The sequence below is a fragment of the Oncorhynchus mykiss genome, chromosome 16, assembly GCF_013265735.2.
Source record: "Oncorhynchus mykiss isolate Arlee chromosome 16, USDA_OmykA_1.1, whole genome shotgun sequence".
In the NCBI taxonomy this organism is placed as follows: Eukaryota; Metazoa; Chordata; class Actinopteri; order Salmoniformes; family Salmonidae; genus Oncorhynchus; species Oncorhynchus mykiss.
In genome coordinates, this window is record NC_048580.1 from 33510055 (window position 1) to 33534106 (window position 24052).

At 44.6% G+C, this 24052-nt stretch overlaps 1 long non-coding RNA gene across 1 annotated transcript in view; it reads right to left on the reverse strand.

Annotated features, from left to right (window-relative positions):
* LOC118939523 overlaps positions 1-21293 on the reverse strand; it is a 47228-nt gene extending 25935 nt beyond the window's left edge. Inside the window, exon 1 of the long non-coding RNA XR_005036508.1 lies at positions 21168-21293. This is a non-coding gene — a long non-coding RNA (uncharacterized LOC118939523). The remainder of the gene's footprint in view (positions 1-21167) is intronic.
* Positions 21294-24052: the final 2759 nt, after the last annotated feature.

A 24052-nucleotide genomic window follows, 5' to 3' on the forward strand; every position in this document is an offset into this window, starting at 1 on the left:
AGCCAGGTAGGCTGTGATGGAAATGTTATTCTTGTTGTTTTCTAATAACTAATTTCTGTGTTCTATTTATGTGCTGTTCTAATAACCAATTTATGTGTTCATGCAAGTGACTGATTGAACAAATCGTCACTTATTGCTATCTATAATTTGGCAGTACGCCCAGACCTTGTTTTGAGAACGAAAGATATCTCAGTTTCAAGGTCTCAGCTTAGAGAGAAGAAGCCTCATGAGCTATTGGTCGGTCACATGAATGAAGCAAAACGTTCATCATGCAAATATGACTTGTCTGCAGTATAAAAGGGAATTAACGGGACTGCCCGGTTAGAGCTCCTGACAGACATTCACTATGGTGCATCGAGTTTGTTTGAACCTCTCCAGTGCGCTGATAATAAACAATGATTCATTTAAGATTGACTTTGAGTGTCCCTGTGTAAGAATTTCCACAACAGCTATACTCCTGTTGTAAAGATCAGCAATGTGCTTAATATTAGGAAAGTTGAGAAATAAACATAGTAGGCCTAGCCTATAGGGTGCTGATGGGATCCTCCTGTTTTTAATAGAGGCCATCACTCTGTTTCCTCGCTCAATTGCATAGCCAATAGAAATATTGTGCAACATGAGCTCTCATGAAGTGTTTACAATCAAACGGGATCGGGAGGTGAAGGTCGAGTAATGCGTCCTCCTAAACATGACCCACCAAACCGTGCTTCTTAACACCCACCCTCTTAACCCAGAAGCCAGCCGCACCAATGTGTTGGGGGAAACACCATTCAACTGACGACCGGGGTCAGCCTGCAGGAGCCCGGCCCACCACAAGGAGTCGCTAGAGTCTAGTTGGTTAAGCCACAGAAAAAGAAATCAACCTTCCCAATACCCATGATTGGCTGAGATAATGAGTGGGTTGGACATGCCGAGAAATGAGTTTGGATTGGTCTGCCATATAGCATGCATCTGTCTATTGGAGCTGGTCAGTATGTGTAGGGTAACCTGTGTAACGCTGCTTTTTTTTGCAATGTATCGCATATTAAAACATAACGAAAGACTCCAGTATGCAAGTATCCATTTCAATAGAACATCACTGCAACAACTGTCTTGTCTGAGTGTGCAGCCATGTCCCATCTACTATCCTTCTGACCCTATGCAGTCAGGTCCCATCTACTATCCTTCTGACCCTATGTAGCCAGGTCCCATCTACTATCCTTCTGACCCTATGTAGCCAGGTCCCGTCTACTATCCTTCTGAACCTATGTAGCCAGGTCCCATCTACTATCCTTCTGACCCTATGCAGCCAGGTCCCATCTACTATCCTTCTGACCCTATGTAGCCAGGTCCCATCTACTATCCTTCTGACCCTATGTAGCCAGGTCCATCTACTATCCTTCTGACCCTATGTAGCCAGGTCCCATCTACTATCCTTCTGACCCTATGTAGCCAGGTCCATCTACTATCCTTCTGACCCTATGCAGTCAGGTCCCATCTACTATCCTTCTGACCCTAAGTAGCCAGGTCCCATCCACTGTCCTTCTGACCCTATGCAGCCAGGTCCCATCTACTATCCTTCTGACCCTATGTAGCAAGTCCATCTACTATCCTTCTGACCCTATGCAGCCAGGTCCCATCTACTATCCTTCTAACCCTATGCAGCCAGGTCCCATCTACTATCCTTCTGACCCTATGTAGCCAGGTCCATCTACTATCCTTCTGACCCTATGTAGCCAGGTCCCATCTACTATCCTTCTGACCCTATGCAGCCAGGTCCCATCTACTATCCTTCTGACCCTATGCAGCCAGGTCCCATCTCTACTATCCTTCTGACCCTATGTAGCCAGGTCCATCTACTATCCTTCTGACCCTAAGCAGTCAGGTCCCATCTACTATCCTTCTGACCCTAAGTAGCCAGGTCCCATCTACTATCCTTCTGACCCTATGCAGCCAGGTCCCATCTACTATCCTTCTGACCCAGGTCCATCTACTATCCTTCTGACCCTATGTAGCAAGTCAATCTACTATCCTTCTGACCCTATGCAGCCAGGTCCCATCTACTATCCTTCTAACCCTATGTAGCCAGGTCCCATCTACTATCCTTCTGACCCTATGTAGCCAGGTCCCATCTACTATCCTTTTATCCCTATGTAGCCAGGTCCCATTTACTATCCTTCTGACCCTATGTAGCCAGGTCCCATCTACTATCCTTCTGACCCTATGCAGCCAGGTCCCATCTACTATCCTTCTGACCCAGGTCCCATCTACTATCCTTCTGACCCTATGCAGCCAGGTCCCATCTACTATCCTTCTGACCAAGGTCCATCTACTATCCTTCTGACCCTATGCAGCCAGGTCCCATCTACTATCCTTCTGACCCTATGTAGCCAGGTCCCATCTACTATCCTTCTGACCCTATGCAGCCAGGTCCCATCTACTATCCTTCTGACCCAGGTCCCATCTACTATCCTTCTGACCCTATGCAGCCAGGTCCATCTACTATCCTTCTGACCCTATGCAGCCAGGATGGACCGGTCATCAGCACTATCTGCAGTGCCTATATTCAAATGACTCTCTCCTCACACACACACACACGTTGCTGCTACTATTTTTTTTTTTATCCTGCTGCTCAGCCACTTTACCCCTGATTGTATGCATATACAATTGAAGTCGGAAGTTTACATACACTTAGTTTGAAGTCATTAAAACTCGTTTTTCAACCACTCCATAAATGTCTTGATAACAAACTATAGTTTTGGCAAGTCGGTTAGGACATCAACTTTTTCCTCATATTATCTTCTACCAGATCTAATGTGTTATATTCTCCTACATTAATTTTACATTTCCACAAACTTCAAAGTGTTTCCTTTCAAATGGTATCTAGAATATGTGTATCCTTGCTTCAGGTCCTGAGCTATAGGCAGTTAGATTTCAGTATGTCATTTTAGGTCCTGAGCTACAGGCAGTTAGATTTGAGTATGTCATTTTAGGTCCTGAGCTACAGGCAGTTAGATTTGGGTATGTCATTTTAGGCAGAAATTGAAAAAAAGGGTCCTATCCTTAAAATGACCCATAAGCAATAATTTCTGCTGAAAAAACACTTACATTTTGGGGGGAAATAAACTCCTCAAATGTACTGAATAAGACTTGCATTCCTTTCAATCATTTTGTTTACATAGCCATAATCATTATGCTTAATTCTAGTGATTGCAGGAAAAAGCTGTTGCAAAATTCTCCAACTTCTGGTTGGGGGGCCTAGCCCCCCTTCGGACCAGCCACCGAGCCATCCTCACGTACTTTGCTAATCTTTATCAAGGGTGTCAATAATTTCAGACCCCAATACAAAACATTCCCGAAAATGATTTGTTCTCTTTATGCTTGCTTCTGATTCTGATTCAGGTTGAGCCAAGTTCACGTGGCCAGACACAAGTCCAAAGCGAAAACTCTACGACGTATAGTATGGAAATGCTTGTAAATCTGTTCCGAGTGGCACCTAGATCCAGTGAATCTGTTCAACTTGGCCGATACATACTGTGAAATATAATGTGTGCAGCATCTAAGAAATATTACAAGTCGTGGGAAATTGTTTATGCTCCTGAGCATCAAATCAGTTTCCTCGCAGACTTTAATTAAATGATACGCCATAAACAACTGACACCCTTGAAGACCAGAGGAAGGTCTCGTGACAGAAATATGCTCATGAGGCACTAACATACTCATGTCTATTGGACCCCTCTTCATTAGCACACACCAAAACAAAATGTTTTGTACAGGAAGAGGAAAACAATTATCTCAGGTAGTCCCTGTTTCAGGCTGTGTTGTTACGTTTTGTTGCCTTGAGAATACGACCCTGGGTCGTTCACTGCATCCTTGTTCAATCCTCACAAACTGTGACACACTCCATTCCCCATGCCAACCATACATTTGCAGCTGAGTTATTAGTTTTATCTTGTTCTTGATACCATGTATTGTTTTGAGGTGTTTGGATTGATGGCACGGTTATGCAAATATGGCTCAAATACGCTAGCTAGTGAACAAACAACTGTAACAATGTATTTCAGAGACAAGTGCTCATTGTGCAAATGTATTTATGTTTTCAATAAACATTGAAGACGCAATATAGTTTGTTGTCAACAATCTAAGCCAACCCTGTCTGTTTTGCCACGAAGTTGAGAATGCATTGGTTTTGTTGCTAAACCAAAAACCTGATTATAGTTACTTGAGCTGCTCTCTCAATATTGCTGTTGATTACAACCTACCAGTCCCCTTAAGAGTTCTCTCATTGGTCACAGTCTTACTGGCCCGGATGTGACAGCGGAAATGTGGCACCGCTGTCTGTCTGCCTGGCTGTGTATCTTACTGTGTGCTGTCCAGCTTCACACAACTTCAAAATGCCACTTGTTTACCCCAAAATAAGGTAATATGGGGTCAGTTATATTCAATGGCACCAGACAGAGATAGCTGACTGCAGCTGGTGAGATCCATGTCAGAGTAGTCCCTGTATTCCTGGAAGATGGTGCATGGAAAAAAATCCTGTCCCCTATATAGCAGGATCAGAGAGAGTGAAAGATTAACCTCGAAGTGAATCCTCTGGACCCCAGCCTTTCCACATATGTGAACTATTCCAGCACCAGCACAAACTGATTCAAGTAATCAACATATCAAATGCTTGATTAGTTTAATCAAATGTGCTAGTGTTGGATCAGTTCAAATATGTGGACCGCTGGGGGTGGGTTGGGTGGGTCCCCAAGGACCGTTTTGGGCAACAATGGAGTAACTCCATTAAAGCTGGAATCTGAGGCCAGTAACTACTATTGAACACTGACAGAACACATCCTTTCCACATGTGCAGTAGTGTCATCGACCCCCTTACTATATTGTACACACAAACGCGCATGTGCACACACAAACATAACCCCACCCACCCACACACACACAATCCATCAGCCATCCATCAGCCACACCATCAGCCATCCACCCCCCCACCCACACATCGCCCTCTATCTGGTGAGGATTTGCAGCTGTGGAATAAAAGAACGCCCCCCCCCCCCCCCCCCCTATCTAGTATAAAAGGGCGGCACTTCAAGAGCCAAGAGCTAAGCAAGCTGTCTCTTCAGACCCTGGCTTCATACCAGGACCACTTTCTCACACTGCTGTCCTTTCTTAGAGAGAGCCCATCAGGGAAAACACAGACCAGCGTCCTCTAAGGAGGCTGACCCTTATAACCCCATTAAAACCTATCCGGAGTACACGCAAAGCCTGCTGCAAGGGAACCTTACAGAACATATGTGGTACACATTTGTTCAGTTTGCTTCTTTTCGAGAGTTTCAATATGGTGCAGAGATCCATATTTTCTAGAGTTATGTATACTGTATTTATTATGTCTTGGACTGCAAAATGAATTCCCCTGCAGGGACAATAACATTTTAATTGAATTGAACTGCTTTCAGATTTGATGGAACGCTAGTCTACTAATGGACCTTTTGATAATTGACGGTCCGCTAAATGCGCATGCTGATGGTGATTGGTTGAGTGACTAGAGTAGTTTCTTCAATAGGATTCTCCACTCCATGTGAAGACTAGATTTGTGTAGAATTAAAGCCAGAACACCAAAGTTGTAGGCTATGCATCTTCCAACAGTCACACTTTCTAAAAGCTTTTTGGAAAGATTTTAGAGGTCCTCATCTCCACGAAAAGATTTTTAAAAGGATAGTGTTAGATATTACCAATTGCAGTTTGAAGGAAGTTGCTAACTAGCGTTAGTGCAATGACTGGTAAACCTCCAGTCATTGCGCTAACGCTAGGTAGCAATGGCTCGCTAAACTACAGATGTAGGATCTTAATTTGATTGCCCTCTTGCAGGAAATGTAAAATGTGTAGTGTATTTGAGGTTTAAAAAGGCTTTTGAAATTTAATTTCCACTTTGACATTTCAGACTTGATTTTCCCTTATGAATAATGTATCGACGTCTACAAAAATATCTATTAAATTATAATCCACATTTCCTGTTGCTGCAGCAACATTTTTCTGCTGTAAACTGGCTCAAACGAAGATTCTACCTTCAACTTCCTTCAAACTGCACGTAGAGACAGAGAAATTGTATCCATGAGTTAATCTGACTCTGGTTAAGTAGAAAAAGGGCTTAAAAGCCAAAATATCGCTTTAATTAAGTCTTCAAAGTGATTGTCTTTTACAATGATATTTACTTAACCACGGCCCAACTACTGCTGGCATGAATTTTACAGGTTGGATTTTGAATGCTAGTATAAGATACAGTATACAGTGCCTTCGGAACGTATTCAGACCCCTTTGATATTTTTGACATTTAGCCTTATTCTAAAAAAAAAAAAAAATGGAAATCCACATCAATCTAGACACAATACCCCATAATGACAAAGCAAAACAAGTTTATAGAAATGTTAGCAAATATCACATTCAATATCACAAGTATTCAGACCCTTTACTCTTTGTTGAAGCACCTTTGGCAGCGATTACAACCTCGGGTCTTCTTGGGTATGACGCTACAAGCTTGTATTTGGGGAGTTTCTCCCATTCTTCTGTGTAGATCCTCTCAAGCTCTGTCAGGTTGGATGGGGATCGTTTCTGCACAGCTATTTTCAGGTCTCTCCAGAGATGCTCGATTAGGTTCAAGGCTGGCTCTAGGTGGGCCACTCAAGGACATTCAGAGACTTGTCCTGAAGCCACTCCTGCATTGTCTTGGCTGTGTGCTTAGGGTCGTTATCCTGTTGGAAGATGAACCATCTCCTCAGTCTAAGGTCCTGAGCACTCTGGAGCCGGTTTTCATCAAGGATCTCTCTGTACTTCGCTCCATTCATCTTTGCCTTGATCCTGACTAGTCTCCCAGTCCCTGCCGCTAAAAAACACCTCCACAGCATGATTCTGCCACCACCATGCTTCACCGTAGGGATGGTGCCAGGTTTACTCCAGAAGTGATGCTTGGCATTCAGGCCAAAGACTTCAATATTGGTTTCATCCAACCAGAGAATCTTGTTTCTCATGGTCAGAGTCTTTAGGTGCCTTTTGGCAAACTCCAAGCGGGCTGTGATGTGCCTTTTACTGAGAAGTGGCTTCCGTCTGGCCACTACCACAAACTCTTGATTGGTGGAGTGCTACAGAGATGGTTGTCCTTCTGGAAGGTTCTCCCATCTCCACAGAGGAACTCTAGAGCTCTGTCAGAGTGGCCATCAGGTTCTTGGTCACCTCCCTGACCAAGGTCCTTCTCCCCTGATTGCTCAGCTTGCCCCAGCGGACAGCTTTACGAAAAGTCTTGGTGGTTCCAAACTTCTTCCATTTAAGAATGATGGAGGCCACTGTGTTCTTGGGGACCTTCACTGCTGCCAAAATAAAATGTGTACCCTTTCCCAGATCTGTGCCTCGACACAATCATGTCTCGGAGCTCGACAGACAATTCCTTCGTCTTGGTTTTTTGCTCTGACATGCACCGTCAACTGTGGAACCTTATATATATTTACAGATCATGTCAAATCCATTGGATTTCCCAGAGGTGGAATCCTCCTCTTGAAAACTGTTTTCTGCCCCTCCCAAAAGATAGAATTTGTAGATAATTGGCCCTCTTTCTGGGACTCACCCACAAACAGGACCAAGCCTGACCTGCTGAGGAGTGACGGACTCCATCCTAGCTGGAGGGGTGCTCTCATTTTATCTACCAACATAGACAGGGCTCTAACTCCTCTAGCTCCACAATGAAATAGGGTGCAGGCCAGGCAGCAGGCTGTTAGCCAGCCTGCCAGCATAGTGGAGTCTGCCACTAGCACAGTCAGTGTAGTCAGCTCAGCTATCACCATTGAGACCGTGTCTGTGCCTCGACCTACGTTGGGCAAAACTAAACATGGCGGTGTTCGCCTTAGCAATCTCACTAGGATAAAGACCACCTCCATTCCTGTCATTACTGAAAGAGATCATGATACCTCACATCTCAAAATAGGGCTACTTAATGTTAGATCCCTTACTTCATAGGCAATTATAGTCAATGAACTAATCACTGATCATAATCTTGATGTGATTGGCCTGACTGAAACATGGCTTAAGCCTGATGAATTTACTGTGTTAAATGAGGCCTCACCTCCTGGCTACACTAGTGACCATATCCCCCGTGCATCCCGCAAAGGCGGAGGTGTTGCTAACATTTACGATAGCAAATTTCAATTTACAAAAAAAAAAAATGACGTTTTCGTCTTTTGAGCTTCTAGTCATGAAATCTATGCAGCCTACTCAATCACTTTTTATAGCTACTGTTTACAGGCCTCCTGGGCCATATACAGCGTTCCTCACTGAGTTCCCTGAATTCCTATCGGACCTTGTAGTCATAGCAGATAATATTCTAATCTTTGGTGACTTTAATATTCACATGGAAAAGTCCACAGACCCACTCCAAAAGGCTTTCGGAGCCATCATCGACTCAGTGGGTTTTGTCCACTCACTGTCACAGTCATACGCTGGACCTAGTTTTGTCCCATGGAATAAATGTTGTGGATCTTAATGTCTTTCCTCATAATCCTGGACTATCGGACCACCATTTTATTACGTTTGCAATTGCAACAAATAATCTGCTCAGACCCCAACCAAGGAACATCAAAAGTCGTGCTATAAATTCACAGACAACACAAAGATTCCTTGATGTCCTTCCAGATTCCCTCTGTCTACCCAAGGACGCCAGAGGACAAAAATCAGTTAACCACCTAACTGAGGAACTCAATTTAACCTTGCGCAATACCCTAGATGCAGTTGCACCCCTAAAAATAAAAAACATTTCTCATAAGAAACTAGCTCCCTGGTACACAGAAAATACCCGAGCTCTGAAGCAAGCTTCCAGAAAATTGGAACGGAAATGGCGCCACACCAAACTGGAAGTCTTCCGACTAGCTTGGAAAGACAGTACTGTGCAGTACCGAAGAGCCCTTACTGCTGCTCGATCATCCTATTTTTCTAACTTAATTGAGGAAAATAAGAACAATCCGAAATTCCTTTTTGATACTGTCGCAAAGCTAACTAAAAAGCAGCATTCCCCAAGAGAGGATGACTTTCACTTTAGCAGTGATAAATTCATGAACTTCTTTGAGGAAAAGATTATGATTATTAGAAAGCAAATTACGGACTCCTCTTTAAATCTGCGTATTCCTTCAAAGCTCAGTTGTCCTGAGTCTGCACAACTCTGCCAGGACCTAGGATCAAGAGAGACGCTCAAGTGTTTTAGTACTATATCTCTTGACACAATGATGAAAATAATCATGGCCTCTAAACCTTCAAGCTGCATACTGGACCCTATTCCAACTAAACTACTGAAAGAGCTGCTTCCTGTGCTTGGCCCTCCTATGTTGAACATAATAAACGGCTCTCTATCCACCGGATGTGTACCAAACTCACTAAAAGTGGCAGTAATAAAACCTCTCTTGAAAAAGCCAAACCTTGACCCAGAAAATATAAAAAACTATTGGCCTATATCGAATCTTCCATTCCTCTCAACATTTTTAGAAAAGGCTGTTGCACAGCAACTCACTGCCTTCCTGAAGACAAACAATGTATACGAAATGCTTCAGTCTGGTTTTAGACCCCATCATAGCACTGAGACGGCACTTGTGAAGGTGGTAAATGACATTTTAATGGCATCGGACCGAGGCTCTGCATCTGTCCTCGTGCTCCTAGACCTTAGTGCTGCTTTTGATACCATCGATCACCACATTCTTTTGGAGAGATTGGAAACCCAAATTGGTCTACACGGACAAGTTCTGGCCTGGTTTAGATCTTATCTGTCGGAACGATATTAGTTTGTCTCTGTGAATGGTTTGTCCTCTGACAAATCAACTGTAAATTTCGGTGTTCCTCAAGGTTCCGTTTTAGGACCACTATTGTTTTCACTATATATTTTACCTCTTGGGGATGTTATTCGAAAACATAATGTTAACTTTCACTGCTATGCGGATGACACACAGCTGTACATTTCAATGAAACATGGTGAAGCCCCAAAATTGCCCTTGCTAGAAGCATGTGTTTCAGGCATAAGGAAGTGGATGGCTGCAAACGTTCTACTTTTAAACTCGGACAAAACAGAGATGCTTGTTCTAGGTCCCAAGAAACAAAGAGATCTTCTGTTGAATCTGACAATTAATCTTAATGGTTGTACAGTCGTCTCAAATAAAACTGTGAAGGACCTCGGCGTTACTCTGGACCCTGATCTCTCTTTTGAAGAACATATCAAGACCATTTCAAGGACAGCTTTTTTCCATCTACGTAACATTGCAAAAATCAGAAACTTTCTGTCCAAAAATGATGCAGAAAAATTAATCCATGCTTTTGTCATTTCTAGGTTAGACTACTGCAATGCTCTACTTTCCGGCTACCCGGATAAAGCACTAAATAAACTTCAGTTAGTGCTAAATACGGCTGCTAGAATCCTGACTAGAACCAAAAAATGTGATCATATTACTCCAGTGCTAGCCTCTCTACACTGGCTTCCTGTCAAAGCAAGGGATGATTTCAAGGTTTTACTGCTAACCTACAAAGCATTACATGGGCTTGCTCCTACCTATCTCTCTGATTTGGTCCTGCCGTACATACCTACACGTACGCTACGGTCACAAGACGCAGGCCTCCTAATTGTCCCTAGAATTTCTAAGCAAACAGCTGGAGGCAGGGCTTTCTCATATATTTTGCAAACTCGGTCTCAACCTTTAAGTCTTTACTGAAGACTCATCTCTTCAGTGGGTCATATGATTGAGTGTAGTCTGGCCCAGGAGTGGGAAGGTGAACGGAAAGGCTCTGGAGCAACGAACCGCCCTTGCTGTCTCTGCCTGGCCGGTTCCCCTCTTTCCACTGGGATTCTCTGCCTCTAACCCTATTACAGGGGCTGAGTCACTGGCTTACTGGGGCTCTCTCATGCCGTCCCTGGAGGGGGTGCGTCACCTGAGTGGGTTGATTCACTGATGTGGTAATCCTGTCTGGGTTGCCCCCCCCCCCCTTGGGTTGTGCCGTGGAGGAGGTCTTTGTGGGCTATACTCAGCCTTGTCTCAGGATGGTAAGTTGGTGGTTGAAGATATCCCTCTAGTGGTGTGGGGGCTGTGCTTTGGCAAAGTGGGTGGGGTTATATCCTTCCTGTTTAGCCCTGTCCGGGGGTGTCCTCGGATGGGGCCACAGTGTCTCCTGACCCCTCCTGTCTCAGCCTCCAGTATTTATGCTGCAGTAGTTTATGTGTCGGAGGGGCTAGGGTCAGTTTGTTATATCTGGAGTACTTCTCCTGTCCTATTCGGTGTCATGTGTGAATCTAAGTGTGCGTTCTCTAATTCTCTCGTTCTCTCTTTCTTTCTCTCTCTCGGAGGACCTGAGCCCTAGGACCATGCCCCAGGACTACCTGACATGATGACTCCTTGCTGTCCCCAGTCCACCTGGCCGTGCTGCTACTCCAGTTTCAACTGACCTGAGCCCTAGGACCATGCCCCAGGACTACCTGACATGATGACTCCTTGCTGTCCCCAGTCCACCTGACCGTGCTGCTGCTCCGGTTTCAACTGTTCTGCCTTATTATTATTCGACCATGCTGGTCATTTATGAACATTTGAACATCTTGGCCATGTTCTGTTATAATCTCCACCCAGCACAGCCAGAAGAGGACTGGCCACCCCACATAGCCTGGTTCCTCTCTAGGTTTCTTCCTAGGTTTTGGCCTTTCTAGGGAGTTTTTCCTAGCCACCGTGCTTCTACACCTGCATTGCTTGCTGTTTGGGGTTTTAGGCTGGGTTTCTGTACAGCACTTTGAGATATCAGCTGATGTACGAAGGGCTATATAAATGTGATTTGATTTGATTTTGTTACGCTCCAGGTAAACACATTGAAGGGAGTTGTTTGTCTGACAGAGTAAGTCTTAGGCAAATATCAGACCTGAGGTAAGCTACTGAGTGAAAGCAACAGCTTCAGGCGGAGCTGGGAAAGACATCTCGGGGTGTTCCAGAAGTCTTTCTTTGGACACTGTGTTAACTAACCTCCAAACGAGCTTCAATGCCATACAACACTCCTTCCATGGCCTCCAACTGCTCTTAAACGCTAGTAAAACCAAATACATGCTTTTCAACCGTTCTAATCCTCCTCTTTTGCAAACCAGTATCTCTACTTGCACATCAGTATCTGCTCATTTATCACTCCAGTGTTAATCTGCTAAATTGTAATTACTTCGCTACTATGGCCTATTTATTGCCTTACCTCCTCACGCTATTTGCACACACTCTATATAGAATTTATTTTTTCTATTGTGTTATTGACTGTACGCTTGTTTATTCCATGTGTAACTCTGTGTTGTTCTTTGTGTCGCACTGCTTTGATTTATTTTGGCCAGGTCGCAGTTGTAAATGAGAACTTGTTCTCAACTAGCCTACCTGGTTAAATAAAGGTGAAACAATATATAAAAAAATACAAATAAATTGCCCTGAGTCAAGAGGTGAACTATTGGGATCAGTGCATGTTGTTATCTCCATGTGTACTTAGCTGAACAATAATAGATCAATGGTTTGAGTAACATTCTACTGAAACAAGATTGTGTGTGTGTGTGTGTATGTGTTTTCCTGAAAAATAATAAATCAGTTTAAACTTTTCAATTTCTGTATGTTAAGAATTTGTCTGAATAAGAATATAATTTTTCAGGGCGACAGATGCTTTACAGCTGTGAGATCCCACTTAAAAGAAACAGCCTGTCCACCCACTTAGTATCCAATTTGAACTTTGTCATGTATTGACGTCAATGGAAGACTAAGTGAAAAAGTGAAAAAGAGACAAAGTGGAAGAATTTAGAAATTATTAGCTAAAAGATGACTGGAAGCAATGGCCCATGCTAACAGCAATAAGCAGTCCCATCTACAAAGAAGACCCACGGTCAGAGACAGAACATCAAGGAAGTAAAAATGTGGGCGTTAAGGGTTCAGCTGATTTATTTTGGCATCTCAATAAATGGAACTAGAACATTCCGAAGCCTTTGCCATCGGAACTTCTGACAGTGTCTTCCATTGTTCCAACATTCCCGGTATTCCAGAATCCATTCTCTGACCTTGGTTGGGGACAGAAATCTGCCACCATTCACAGTGATAACATTGTTAGCTTGATGCAGAACTGATATCGGCCTCTGTAAGCTGACAAGGGAGTTTGATGATCAATCCTTGATAGGTCAAGTTCCAGGGCGTGTCACTGGTAAAAGGACCTATGAGGATGCCTGACTTTGAAAGCACTAACCAAGTCCTAAGCACTGACAATTTTGATGTTATCAAACCGAACATCCCAATCTAAGGGGAACATACTGTATACACTGAATATATAATACATTAACACCTTCTCTTTCCATGGCAGACTGACGAGGTGAATCCAGGTGAAAGCTTTGATCCCTTATTGATGTCACTTGTTAAATACACTTCAAACAGTGTAGATGAAGGGGGGGACAGGTTAAAGGAGGATTTTTAAGCCTTGAGACAAATGAGACATGGATTATGTATGTGTACCATTGAGGATGAAGCATCCTTGTGGAACGCTTTTCACAATTTGTACAGTCCATGCTCAGACGAATTGAGGCTGTTCTGAAGGCAAAAAGGGCAGTTGCAACTCAATATTAGGAAGGTGTTCCTAATGTTTGGTATACTCAATGTATTTCTTCAGTGGTAGGCTGACAGAATGGGTTGCACCCATTACATTGTAATGGGTGCGTGCTGGTGGCAGGGAAGTCAGGCGTAGGAGAAAGAACTTGGTATGAATGGAGTCGTTTAATAAGTGCTCACAAACTCCGAAAACCAACATATACAAAATAATAAAAGTGGGTACAAAACCCGTCACACACCAGAACATAACTTGCACATAACATACAATCAAACAATCACCAGCAAGGACATGAGGGGAAACAGAGGGTTAAATACACAACATGTAATTGATGGGATTGGAACCAGGTGTGATGGAAGACAAGACAAAACCTATGGAAAATGAAAAATAGATCAGTGATGGCTAGAAGGTCGAACACCGCCGAACACCGCCCGAACAGGGAGAGGGACCGACTTACAGTACCCCCCCCCCACCGGCCTGAGGAGAGACACATGGAATGAGGGGTTAATCTCCACCTGCCCGTTACTCTCGGGGTGTAAACCTGAGGTAAGGCTGACCGAGACACCCAGACGTTCCATGAACACTCTCCAGACCCTCGACGTGAACTGGGGAACCCGATCAGACACTATATCCTCAGGCACTCCGTAGTGCCGGAAGACGTGTGTAAACAGAGCCTCAGCAGTCTGTAGGGCCGTAGGGAGACCGGGCAAAGGGAGGAGACAACAGGACTTAGAAAAACGATCCACAACGACCAGGATCGTGGTGTTACCCTGTGAAGGAGGAAGATCAGTCAGGAAATCCACCGACAGGTGCGACCACCACCTCACATCCTTAGCTAAAGTGGGCCACCAGTACTTCCCACTAAGACAGCGCACCATCCGACCGATACCAGGATGACCAGAGGAGGGTGACGTATGGGCCCAATAGATCAGCCGATCGCGGCCAGCAGACGGAACGTACAGACGCCCAGCCGGACACTGCAGGGGAGCGAGCTCTGTACGCAACGCCTGCTCAACGTCCGCATCCAGCACCCGCGCTTCCGGTGCCACCAGGCAAGAGGCCGGGAATATGGGAGTGGGATCCATGGGCTGCTCCTCTGTGTCATATATCCAGGACATTGCGTCTGCCTTTGCGTTCTGGGAACCTGGTCTGTAGGATAGGGTGAAAACAAAACGTGTAAAAAAAAACATGGCCCACCTTGCCTGGCAAGAATTCAGTCTCCACGCCGCCCGGAAGTACTCCAGATTGCGGTGGTCAGTCCAAATGATAAAAGAGTGTTTAGCCCCCTCAAGCCAATGTCTCCACGCCTTCAAAGCCTTGACAACAGCCAACAAGTCCCAGTCCCCCAAGTCATAGTTTCACTCCGCCGGGCTGAGCTTCTTCGAAAAGAAGGAACAGGGGTGGAGCTTTGGTGGAGTACCCGAGCGCTGAGAGAGCACGGCTCCTATCCCAGCCTCGGACGCGTCTACCTCCACTATGAACGCCAAAGAGGGATCTGAATGAGCCAGCACGGGAGCCGAGGTAAACAGAGCCATCAGCTGACCAAAAGCCCTGTCCGCCTCAGCCGACCACTGCAAACGCACCTGTCCCCTCTTCAGCAGTGAGGTATTGGGAGCCGCTACCTGACCAAAGCCCCTTATCCGATAGTAGTTGGAAAACCCTAGAAACCGCTGCACCTCCTTTACCGAGGTGGGAGTCGGCCAATTACGCACGGCTGAAATGCGGTCACTCTCCATCTCCCCCCCTGAAGTGGAAATGCAGTGCCCTAGGAAGGAGACAGACTGTTGGAAAAACAGACATTTCTCAGCCTTGACGTACAGGTCATGCTCCAACAGTCGACCAAGCACCCTGCGCACCAGGGACACTATGCTATGCTCGGTGCGCATAGCGGAGTATAACAGAATGTTGTCGATATACACCACTACACCCTGCCCATGCAGATCCTGGAAAATCTTGTCTACAACGGCTTGGAAGACTGATGGAGCATTCATCAACCCGTACGGCATGACGAGGTACTCATAGTGCCCTGGGGTGGTTCTAAATGCTGTCTTCCACTTGTCCCCCTCCCGGATACGCACCAGGTTGTAAGCGCTCCTGAGATCCAACTTTGTGAAGAAGCGCGCCCTGTGCTTTGACTCGATCGCACTGGCTATGAGAGGTAGAGGGTAACTGTACCTCACAGTGATTTGGTTGATGCCTCAATAGTCAATACACGGGTGCAGACCTCCATCCTTCTTCTTCACGAAAAATAAACTTGAGGCAGGTGAAGTGGAGGGTTCGAATGTACCCCTGCTCCAGAGATTCAGAGACATATGTTTCCATAGCCTCTGTCTCCACCTGTGAGAGGGGATACACATGACTCCTGGGAAGTGCAGCGGCTACCAGGAGATCTATCGCACAATCACCCCGTCGATGAGGTGGTAATTGAGTCGCTTTCTTTATGGAGAAGGCATGGGAATGCGCACCAACGGAAAACCTACCTGAGCACTCTCGCGACCACCCCGTGAGAACCCTCTGTGGCCAAGAAACAGTGGGGTTATGACAAGCTAACCAGGGTAGCCCCAGCACCACAGGAAATGCAGGAGAGTCAATAAGGAAGAGACTAATTTTCTCTGTATGATCCCCCCTGCGTCACCATGCCCAAATGCGCGGTGACCTCCCTAATCAACCCTGACCCTAATGGTTGACCATCTAAGGCGTGAACGGGAAAAGGCACATCCACGGGAATGATGGGGATCCCTAAACTATGGGCTAAAGCGTTATCAATAAAATTCCCAGCCGCGCCTGAATCGACGAGCGCCTTATGCTGTGAATGCGGGGAAAACTCAGGGTACGTGACAAACACAAACATATGTGCAACAGATGGCTCCGGGTGAGATTGGTCCCGGCTCACATGGCCAGAGCGCCCTGCCTGCCGCCTCGATTCTCAGAGGAACCAACCCGGCACCGACCGGCAGTGTGACCTCTGCGGCCACAGATGGTGCAAGAGCGGGAACCCCCCCAAACATGAGGGTGGTGTCTCTGCAGGCCAGCTCCCGGCGGACGTCCTCGCGCAGACTGCAGCAGCAGTGGTCGATCAGGGCCCTGTTGTTCCATCCCGCGCTGGCAGCCATGGTCCTAAACTCCAGGGCGAACTCCTGGGTGCTCCTCGTCTCCTGCCTCAGATGGTAGAGGCGCTCACACGCCGCTCTACCCTCGGGCGGGTGGTCGAAGACTGCCCGGAAACGGCGGGTGAACTCCTCAAACTGGTCCAACGCCGCATCTCCCTCTCTCCACACGGCATTGGCCCACTCCAGGGCTCTCCCTGTGAGGTACGAGACGAGGGCGGACACCCTCTCACGGCCCGATGGAGCCGGGTGAACGGTGGCCAGATAGAGGTCTAATTGTAATAGAACCCCTGGCAGTTCGCAGCCCTCCCGTCATACTCCTGGGGAAAGGAGAGACAGATCCCACTGGGTTCAGGCGGGAAAGGGGCACCCAGGGGAGACCCCGGTTGTGCTGGTGGAGGCGCTGGAAGAACTCCCTGTCTCTCCCAGCGGTCCATTTTCTGGACAACGCGATCCATGGCGGTGCCAAAATGGTGAAGCATAACCGCATGCTCCTGGACGCGCTCCTCCACCTCAATGGTCGGGGCACTTTCTCCTGCTGACTCCATAACTAACTACGACACAGAGTTTTTCACGTTCTGGTCAGAAACATGGCCAGGAAAAACTCAAGGCTCTTACTATGACTTATGGGCAAAACACGATTCTCTACTTTAGAATAGACAGAGCCATGGCAGCAGGTACAGCTTTTTGAACCACATTTAATCGTTAGTTTTTCTCTTTCCAGGCTCTTGGCCAGAACAAATGGGAGGCCATCCACAGCTGCCTAAACACATCTTCTGAACAATGAACATTCAACGTAAACACAATCCATCACTAATGAGGGTTTCCTGTTTGTACTGTTTATAAATAGATTTACACAGTTAAACAGTGTATTTACAATACAGAAGCAGACCCCAGCCGAAATGAAAGACTTGGACTCAAATCAAACAGATGGGTAACATTTAGAAAATGTTAAAAAGCGGTCATATTTTTACAGTTTGTAATGGAGTGTCATGTGGCTGAAAGCATTCATTGTCAGTCTTGAATTTTTAAATATATTCTGCTTTAACTGTTGTAAAAATACTAATTGAAGTCTTGTTTGAAACTAGCCATTATTTGAATTTGCTTGCCACTGCATCAGATAATAGACACGTGCATGCACGTGCACACATACAGTACATACAAACACACACACTGCCCTTTGTCACAGGGTGAGGAGAATAAAGAGAGGAGAAGAGGTTTGTTATGGTGTTTTCAAGGATGTCCTGTTCAGGGACAATGAGAATCCATCCCTCTGATCTGTGACGCATAATCTGTGTGTGTGTGTGATTCTCATCTGACTGCTAATCCAGGTGACCCACGTACCACCTGGACCACCTGGAACACATACAGAGACACACACATAAACTAGCCATAATGTTATGAAAGGAACCAATGCAGATCAGTGTGCCAAGTCCTGATCCAATCCATGAAACATAATATGCTCTGTGGAACATGCAGGAAGCATGTCCAGAAGAGGATTGCTGTAAAGACCACCATGTGGCTCTTGATATTAGAAATGAATGTTAAGAGAGAGGTATGGTCTAGTCAGTATTCACTAAGTGGAGGGAAATCTGAACACTAGTTTTGATTGAATAAGACCAAACAAACAAAATATCAGGAATATTATTTTTTAGACAGTTTGTCCTTATATAGTTCAAAATAGAGACAATTTGGTACAATAGTTGTCCTTTAACATTGAAGAGAGTTGCAACAAGAGAGCTTTGTAACATCCAGAGAATCCCGTGTTGAGGGGGAAACCGGGAAAGCCCTTTACTCTCCTCAACCAATATTTACATTTGTTGTATTTGGTCGCTTCATGCGAAATTATCATTCACAAAGAGGTGTTTGTGAAGATATCATGGGAAAATTACAACTCGAGAAGGATAAAAAAACAGAATATCCATTTAAAAAACAATCACATCATAGAAAGAGTTTGGCTGGCAATGTTCAGTGTTAGCCACATAAGCTTCCACATGTAGTGAAACATCCTCAAGAACTATCTGGCAATGGCAGACTTAAGTCCTCTTGGCCTCATTTAGGCTTGTTGGCATGCACCCATGTAACACCCAAAAATCCTGATATATGAGACAAAAACGTATTGTGCTGTGATCAGGTTTTATTACTTGCTGATGGGATTTATAAGATTATGCCTTTCCACGATGTCCTATGAAAGCATCCAATTTCACTATTCTACTTTGTTGAAAAAGTATAATTTTCTTTCTACTACTGTCTGGAGCCCTCAATCCCTGCCACCGCCCACCATTTTCTCAATGCCACGCACAAAACTGGCCTGGTTAGCCAATTTGTTTGGCACATTCATTCAAGGTCTTCTCTTCGCACCACTTCATCATTCCACTTTAGAAAAAAGGTCCATCTAAACTGTCATCAAAATGCAGCTGTGTGGGCGTGTTAAGAGACTTGTTACAAGTGTGGAAAACACCAAAGAGCTGTCTGAATTTACACACTTTCTCCACAGGTCCATGGGCATAGCCAGCTCAAGGGGCTCAACAAACACCCCCCTGCCCAGCTTTCTAATGGATTGCCCTCTACTCTGCCAAAGGAGCCCTGTCAAACAGGTTGTACCAATATACAGAGACAGACGGTCAGACAGCTTACCAGGCCCTTTCACTCTCTCGAAGCCCTGTATTGGTCCGCTTCAGAAGCACAGACTGCAAAGGCCTTTAAAGACCAAAACATGTGTGGGAGACAGCATATAGACTCATGTAGTTATACAAGACATGATGCACTCGTTTGAGAATTGAGTCTTCTGCATTCCTGATACACAGACACACACAGACCAACGCATCTTGACAATCTATTTGGCGTGTATTCCTTGTCGATCTGTTAGTAACACAGTAGGATACTTTTCCTGTGTGTGTGTGTGTGTGTGTGTGTGTGTGTGTGTGTGTGGCACGCCTGCACATGTGTGTATGTGTGTATGATGGGGAGATTGACAGATACTAAATGGACAGAGACCAAAGTAAAGAAGAGCATCAGCCGTAATGACAATATTTCCAAATATCGTTGGAAAACTCTTCTCTTTTCTGGCAGGCACTTTCTGACAGGAATTTGGGAGGTGACCAAAGAGTAACTTTGCGGGTGGCCTGTCGAATCTGCTGTTTTGTGTAATGCCTTAAATCCTCTGGTTGAAACAAAGTGTGTGTGTGTACGTCTGTATGTGTACATCTATGTGTGTACAGTATGTGTGCATATGGGTGTGGGTGGAGTATCAACTTGAATCCGTCTTGCTATTGTTTCTAGCTGTGTGTTAGTTGATAGGACAATTACAATACAGGTAGCCTGCCTCTCCATGGAGCTGGGTCCATCCAGGACATTAGTCCTGTATGTAGGTCTGTCTGTAGGTCAGTCTGTAGGCTGTGTTAGTTGGCCATCCTGTAACAAAGAACAATATTAATGTTCAAACGACTAGGTGAATCCAAGATATGATGTACGGAGATGTTCTGAAGCATCTACTGTATGCATCGCATAGCTGCAGTGACTGCCCATTATGAAACAATAAGGCACAACAGGCCCCTGAACCGTGATATCTATATGAATGAAGGTCTCCTTTGTACGACTGCGCCTGTGAGCCAGGAAATGTCTCCCCGCAAAAACAGACGGATTATTTGCTTTCGCTAATCCCTTTTAACCCTTTGCTATAATCATGTAAAAAACACGAACGTCCCGCAAATCTACACATTTTTGCCATGAGGCGTGGAGAAAATGTTGCAGTTTTTAAACAAGTTCTCCGCAATTCTACTCATTTTGCCAAGGGCCAAAGAGATATAAAGTATGTTTTACAGCTAATTTGCAGCAATTCTACCCATTTGGTCATTGGGTGGAGATATATTTTTGACATTTTAAAGCAAATTTCCTGAAATTCTACACATTTTGTAATGACTTATGCCATGTTATTATGGTATCCGAGTGAGAATCAAATGGGGGCCCCCTGGAGGTCAGGGCCTCTGGGCATGTGCCTGGTCGGTATTTGGCCAAGATTACTACAAGTTTAGCTGGCTAGTCTAACTACCAATAAAAAAATGCTTAGCTTTATAGTTATGTGATGACATCATGTACCTTCAGAATTATTCTGCAATCATAATTTATTTGAAAAACACTTGTTTCCATCATCATTTGTCGCAATAAATAAAGTTTGACTAAATAAAAATCCACCGTTGTTGAAAGGATAAAAATGTTGATCTTTCGAAAATGTCTCCTATATCTCCCGTTTCCATTACACATTACAATGTTGTTTTTGGCAACATCGCTTTTGTCTAATAAATATTTATATATACTGTATACAGTGCATTCGGAAATATTCAGACCCCTGCCCCTTTTCCACATTTTGTTACGTTACATCCTTGTTCTTAAAATTATCAAATTCTTTTTTTCCCACATATGCCTAGAAATGTCCCTGTTTATTTGGTTTGGAATCGTCAACCTCCTACTCACCTCCTTAGTTGTGAACTGGTTTCCTAGGCGTGTGCGGTTGTGTTCACGGCTTTAGGTAAATGTTGCATGCCCCTCTGTAGGCTATTTGGTTTATCCTGGTTAAGGGGTGTTTTCATTGTTTATCAGAAACACTCATGGAAACATAATGCATAAACTTATGCAAATGATCCCTTTGTGGTAATTAACAAGTTAACTATTGGCCATTGTTGGTGAATGTAAATTGTGGAATTGGATTGCCAGTCAAGTGTGTTAACTAGCCTACTGTTTATTGAAAATGTAGCCTACCTGTTTAAAGGTGTGAATTGTCTATGCCAGGTTAGGGGTGGCGGGTCCTTTCAGGATCCTCATTCAGGGAGATTTACTTGTTGTTACTCAGATGTGAGTTTCTGGGTGTTTTGCCCTATGTTTGAGGCACGTTTTATTTTTCAAAAGTTAAATACACTTATTTCTCTCAAATTCTGTGCACAAATTTAGTTAGTGAGCATTTCTCCTTAGCCAAGAGAATCCACCCACCTGACAGGTGTGGCATATCAAGAAGCAGATTAAACAGCATGATCATTACACAGGTGGACAATAAAAGGCCACTTTAAAATGTGCAGCTGAGGAGAATTTCTGTCTGTAACAAAGCCATTTTGTGGGGAAAAACTAATTCTGATTGGCTGGGCCTGGCTCCCAAGTGGGTGGGCCTATGCCCTCCAAGGCCCACCCCTGCCCAGTCATGTGAAATCCATAGATTAGGGCCAAATTAATTGATTTCAATTGACAGATTTCCTTATATGAACTGTAACTTATCTTTGAAAATGTTGTATGTTGTGTATTTTTCATCCCCTGTATATTTTGCAAATACCTCTCTGGATCCAGTCTTCTTCATCACTGCCTGCACTGTAAATACATTCCACTGTTTTTTTGCCCATGAAACTCAACTGCCAGGTCCTTGCCTTATTGCTTCATTATGCAGTTTCAAAATGCTCGACACAGTGTCCTGCACTACTGGCACAGTACTCAAATAGTTTAGCTTTTGTTCCCTCCATGTGCACTTTCTCTTCTAGTTTAATGTGTTTCATCCTAGCAGGAGAGCCATTATGGGGCCTGGGCGCTGATCACGGCTCTGGAAGCCCTACTCAGAGCTATACTGAGATCTCCAATAACCTTCCATCCCACAGCAAGGGGATCAGTTTCAAACCACTGTCCCCCACCACACACACACACACACACACACACACACAGACGCACACAGAGACAAACACACAGACACACCCAGCGATGTAGTGGTAAAAAAAGAAAATTGGTGGAAAAACTCTGATCGCCAGTCGCTCTGAAAAAAGTAACGCTCCCTATACTTTCAATACATGTTTCTCCAAAAGGTCAAATGTTTTGCAAAAAACACACAACAAACATAAGACCCTTCTCTCCGTCTCATCTCACAGAATCCAAGGGCTTTGGTTTCCTAACCGAGTATGTCAACAATAGCCAGTTCTGTTGATACAACAGCCCACGCAATCCTAGCATCTCCTTCCACAATAAGACTTGCACTGCCAACATGGAGTAAGTTTCTCCAATAGACTTGACAAGGAAGACTATTTCAGGGGTGCCAAATTGTTTTGAAGCTGTGGCCTGGGTCTGACCGTCCTGTGTGGCTGTCTCTCTGCAAAGGAAGGAAAGGACAATCTGGATGTGGTGAGTGCACAAGTTCTTATGACATGAACTACTGGAAGAACTCTGGCTGAAATTCAATCAGCCTTGTTATAGTGATGTTTATGCAGTGTCTTTTGATAAGGACCCTTACAAACTAACAAGGCTGCCTGTCTACTACTAGGGTCAGCTCCCTCTCCACACACACATGTTGGGCCTGAAGACATACACACACACAAAACACACACTGGGTGAGCTATAGGTTGGGATGCCAATACGGTGGCACATTAACTGAAACGTTGCTTCTACATTGTGTGTCCAGAAACATTACAGTTCTTCTCAATCGCGTAAAAGCATTTTCTGGAACAACGCTATCGATTTTCAGAATACAGTGCACAAGACAGAACTCTGTGGCCTTTTGTAAAACAGTAAATGTGTTTTAAAAATTTATTTTCCTTCTCAAAACATGACTGTTAAATTGCTAATAACTACTGCTCCCCTCTCTGCTTTCCCCCAGACTATCCACACTGACTTTATGCCCATCCACATCTCTACCCACTCAGAACACACACCTTCACCGTCATTATTTCTCACACACACCCTCACACCTATGATGCTGCTAAAAATGTTATTGGTTCAATTCATTATTACCATTACACTGCTGTAATTTGAATATTGTTTGCAATTACTATCTATGTATTTAACCTGCTACTGGTCACTATTACTTCTGGGCAATTCCACGATAACAGAATTATGCTTTCACTCATATTTCTCACTTGAACCCTTAGCCTACAATTTCCGTGGCCCCACGAAAATCTAATTCTGTCTGTTTAAGCTAGAGATGTATGTTTTTGTGTATGGGCTACGTCTCAAATCCACCTATATGGCCCTTCTGCATCTGGGTGGAAAGGTGACAGAGCTAGAGCGGCGTTAGTCTGACCATGAGACATCCCGAAAATCGGCCTTCTCAATTGGCCTATAACCTAACCACTCCGGAAAGATGGCGCTCACAAACACGATAGTGTTCTCCGTTTTCCTCGTCTGAAGTTGGTGCAGCCTCTTCTGTGTATAGCATCCCAACAGTTTGGGCTACACACTAATGTGACCATTTTGTGGAAAGGTGAGACTCTCACATACACGTTCAATTAAATATCCAGTTTGTCAACATGTGAATCATTTAAATATCCAACTCAAACAAAAACTTAAATGAAAGAATAGGAATAAATTGAATTAAACTTTAAATGCACTTTGTC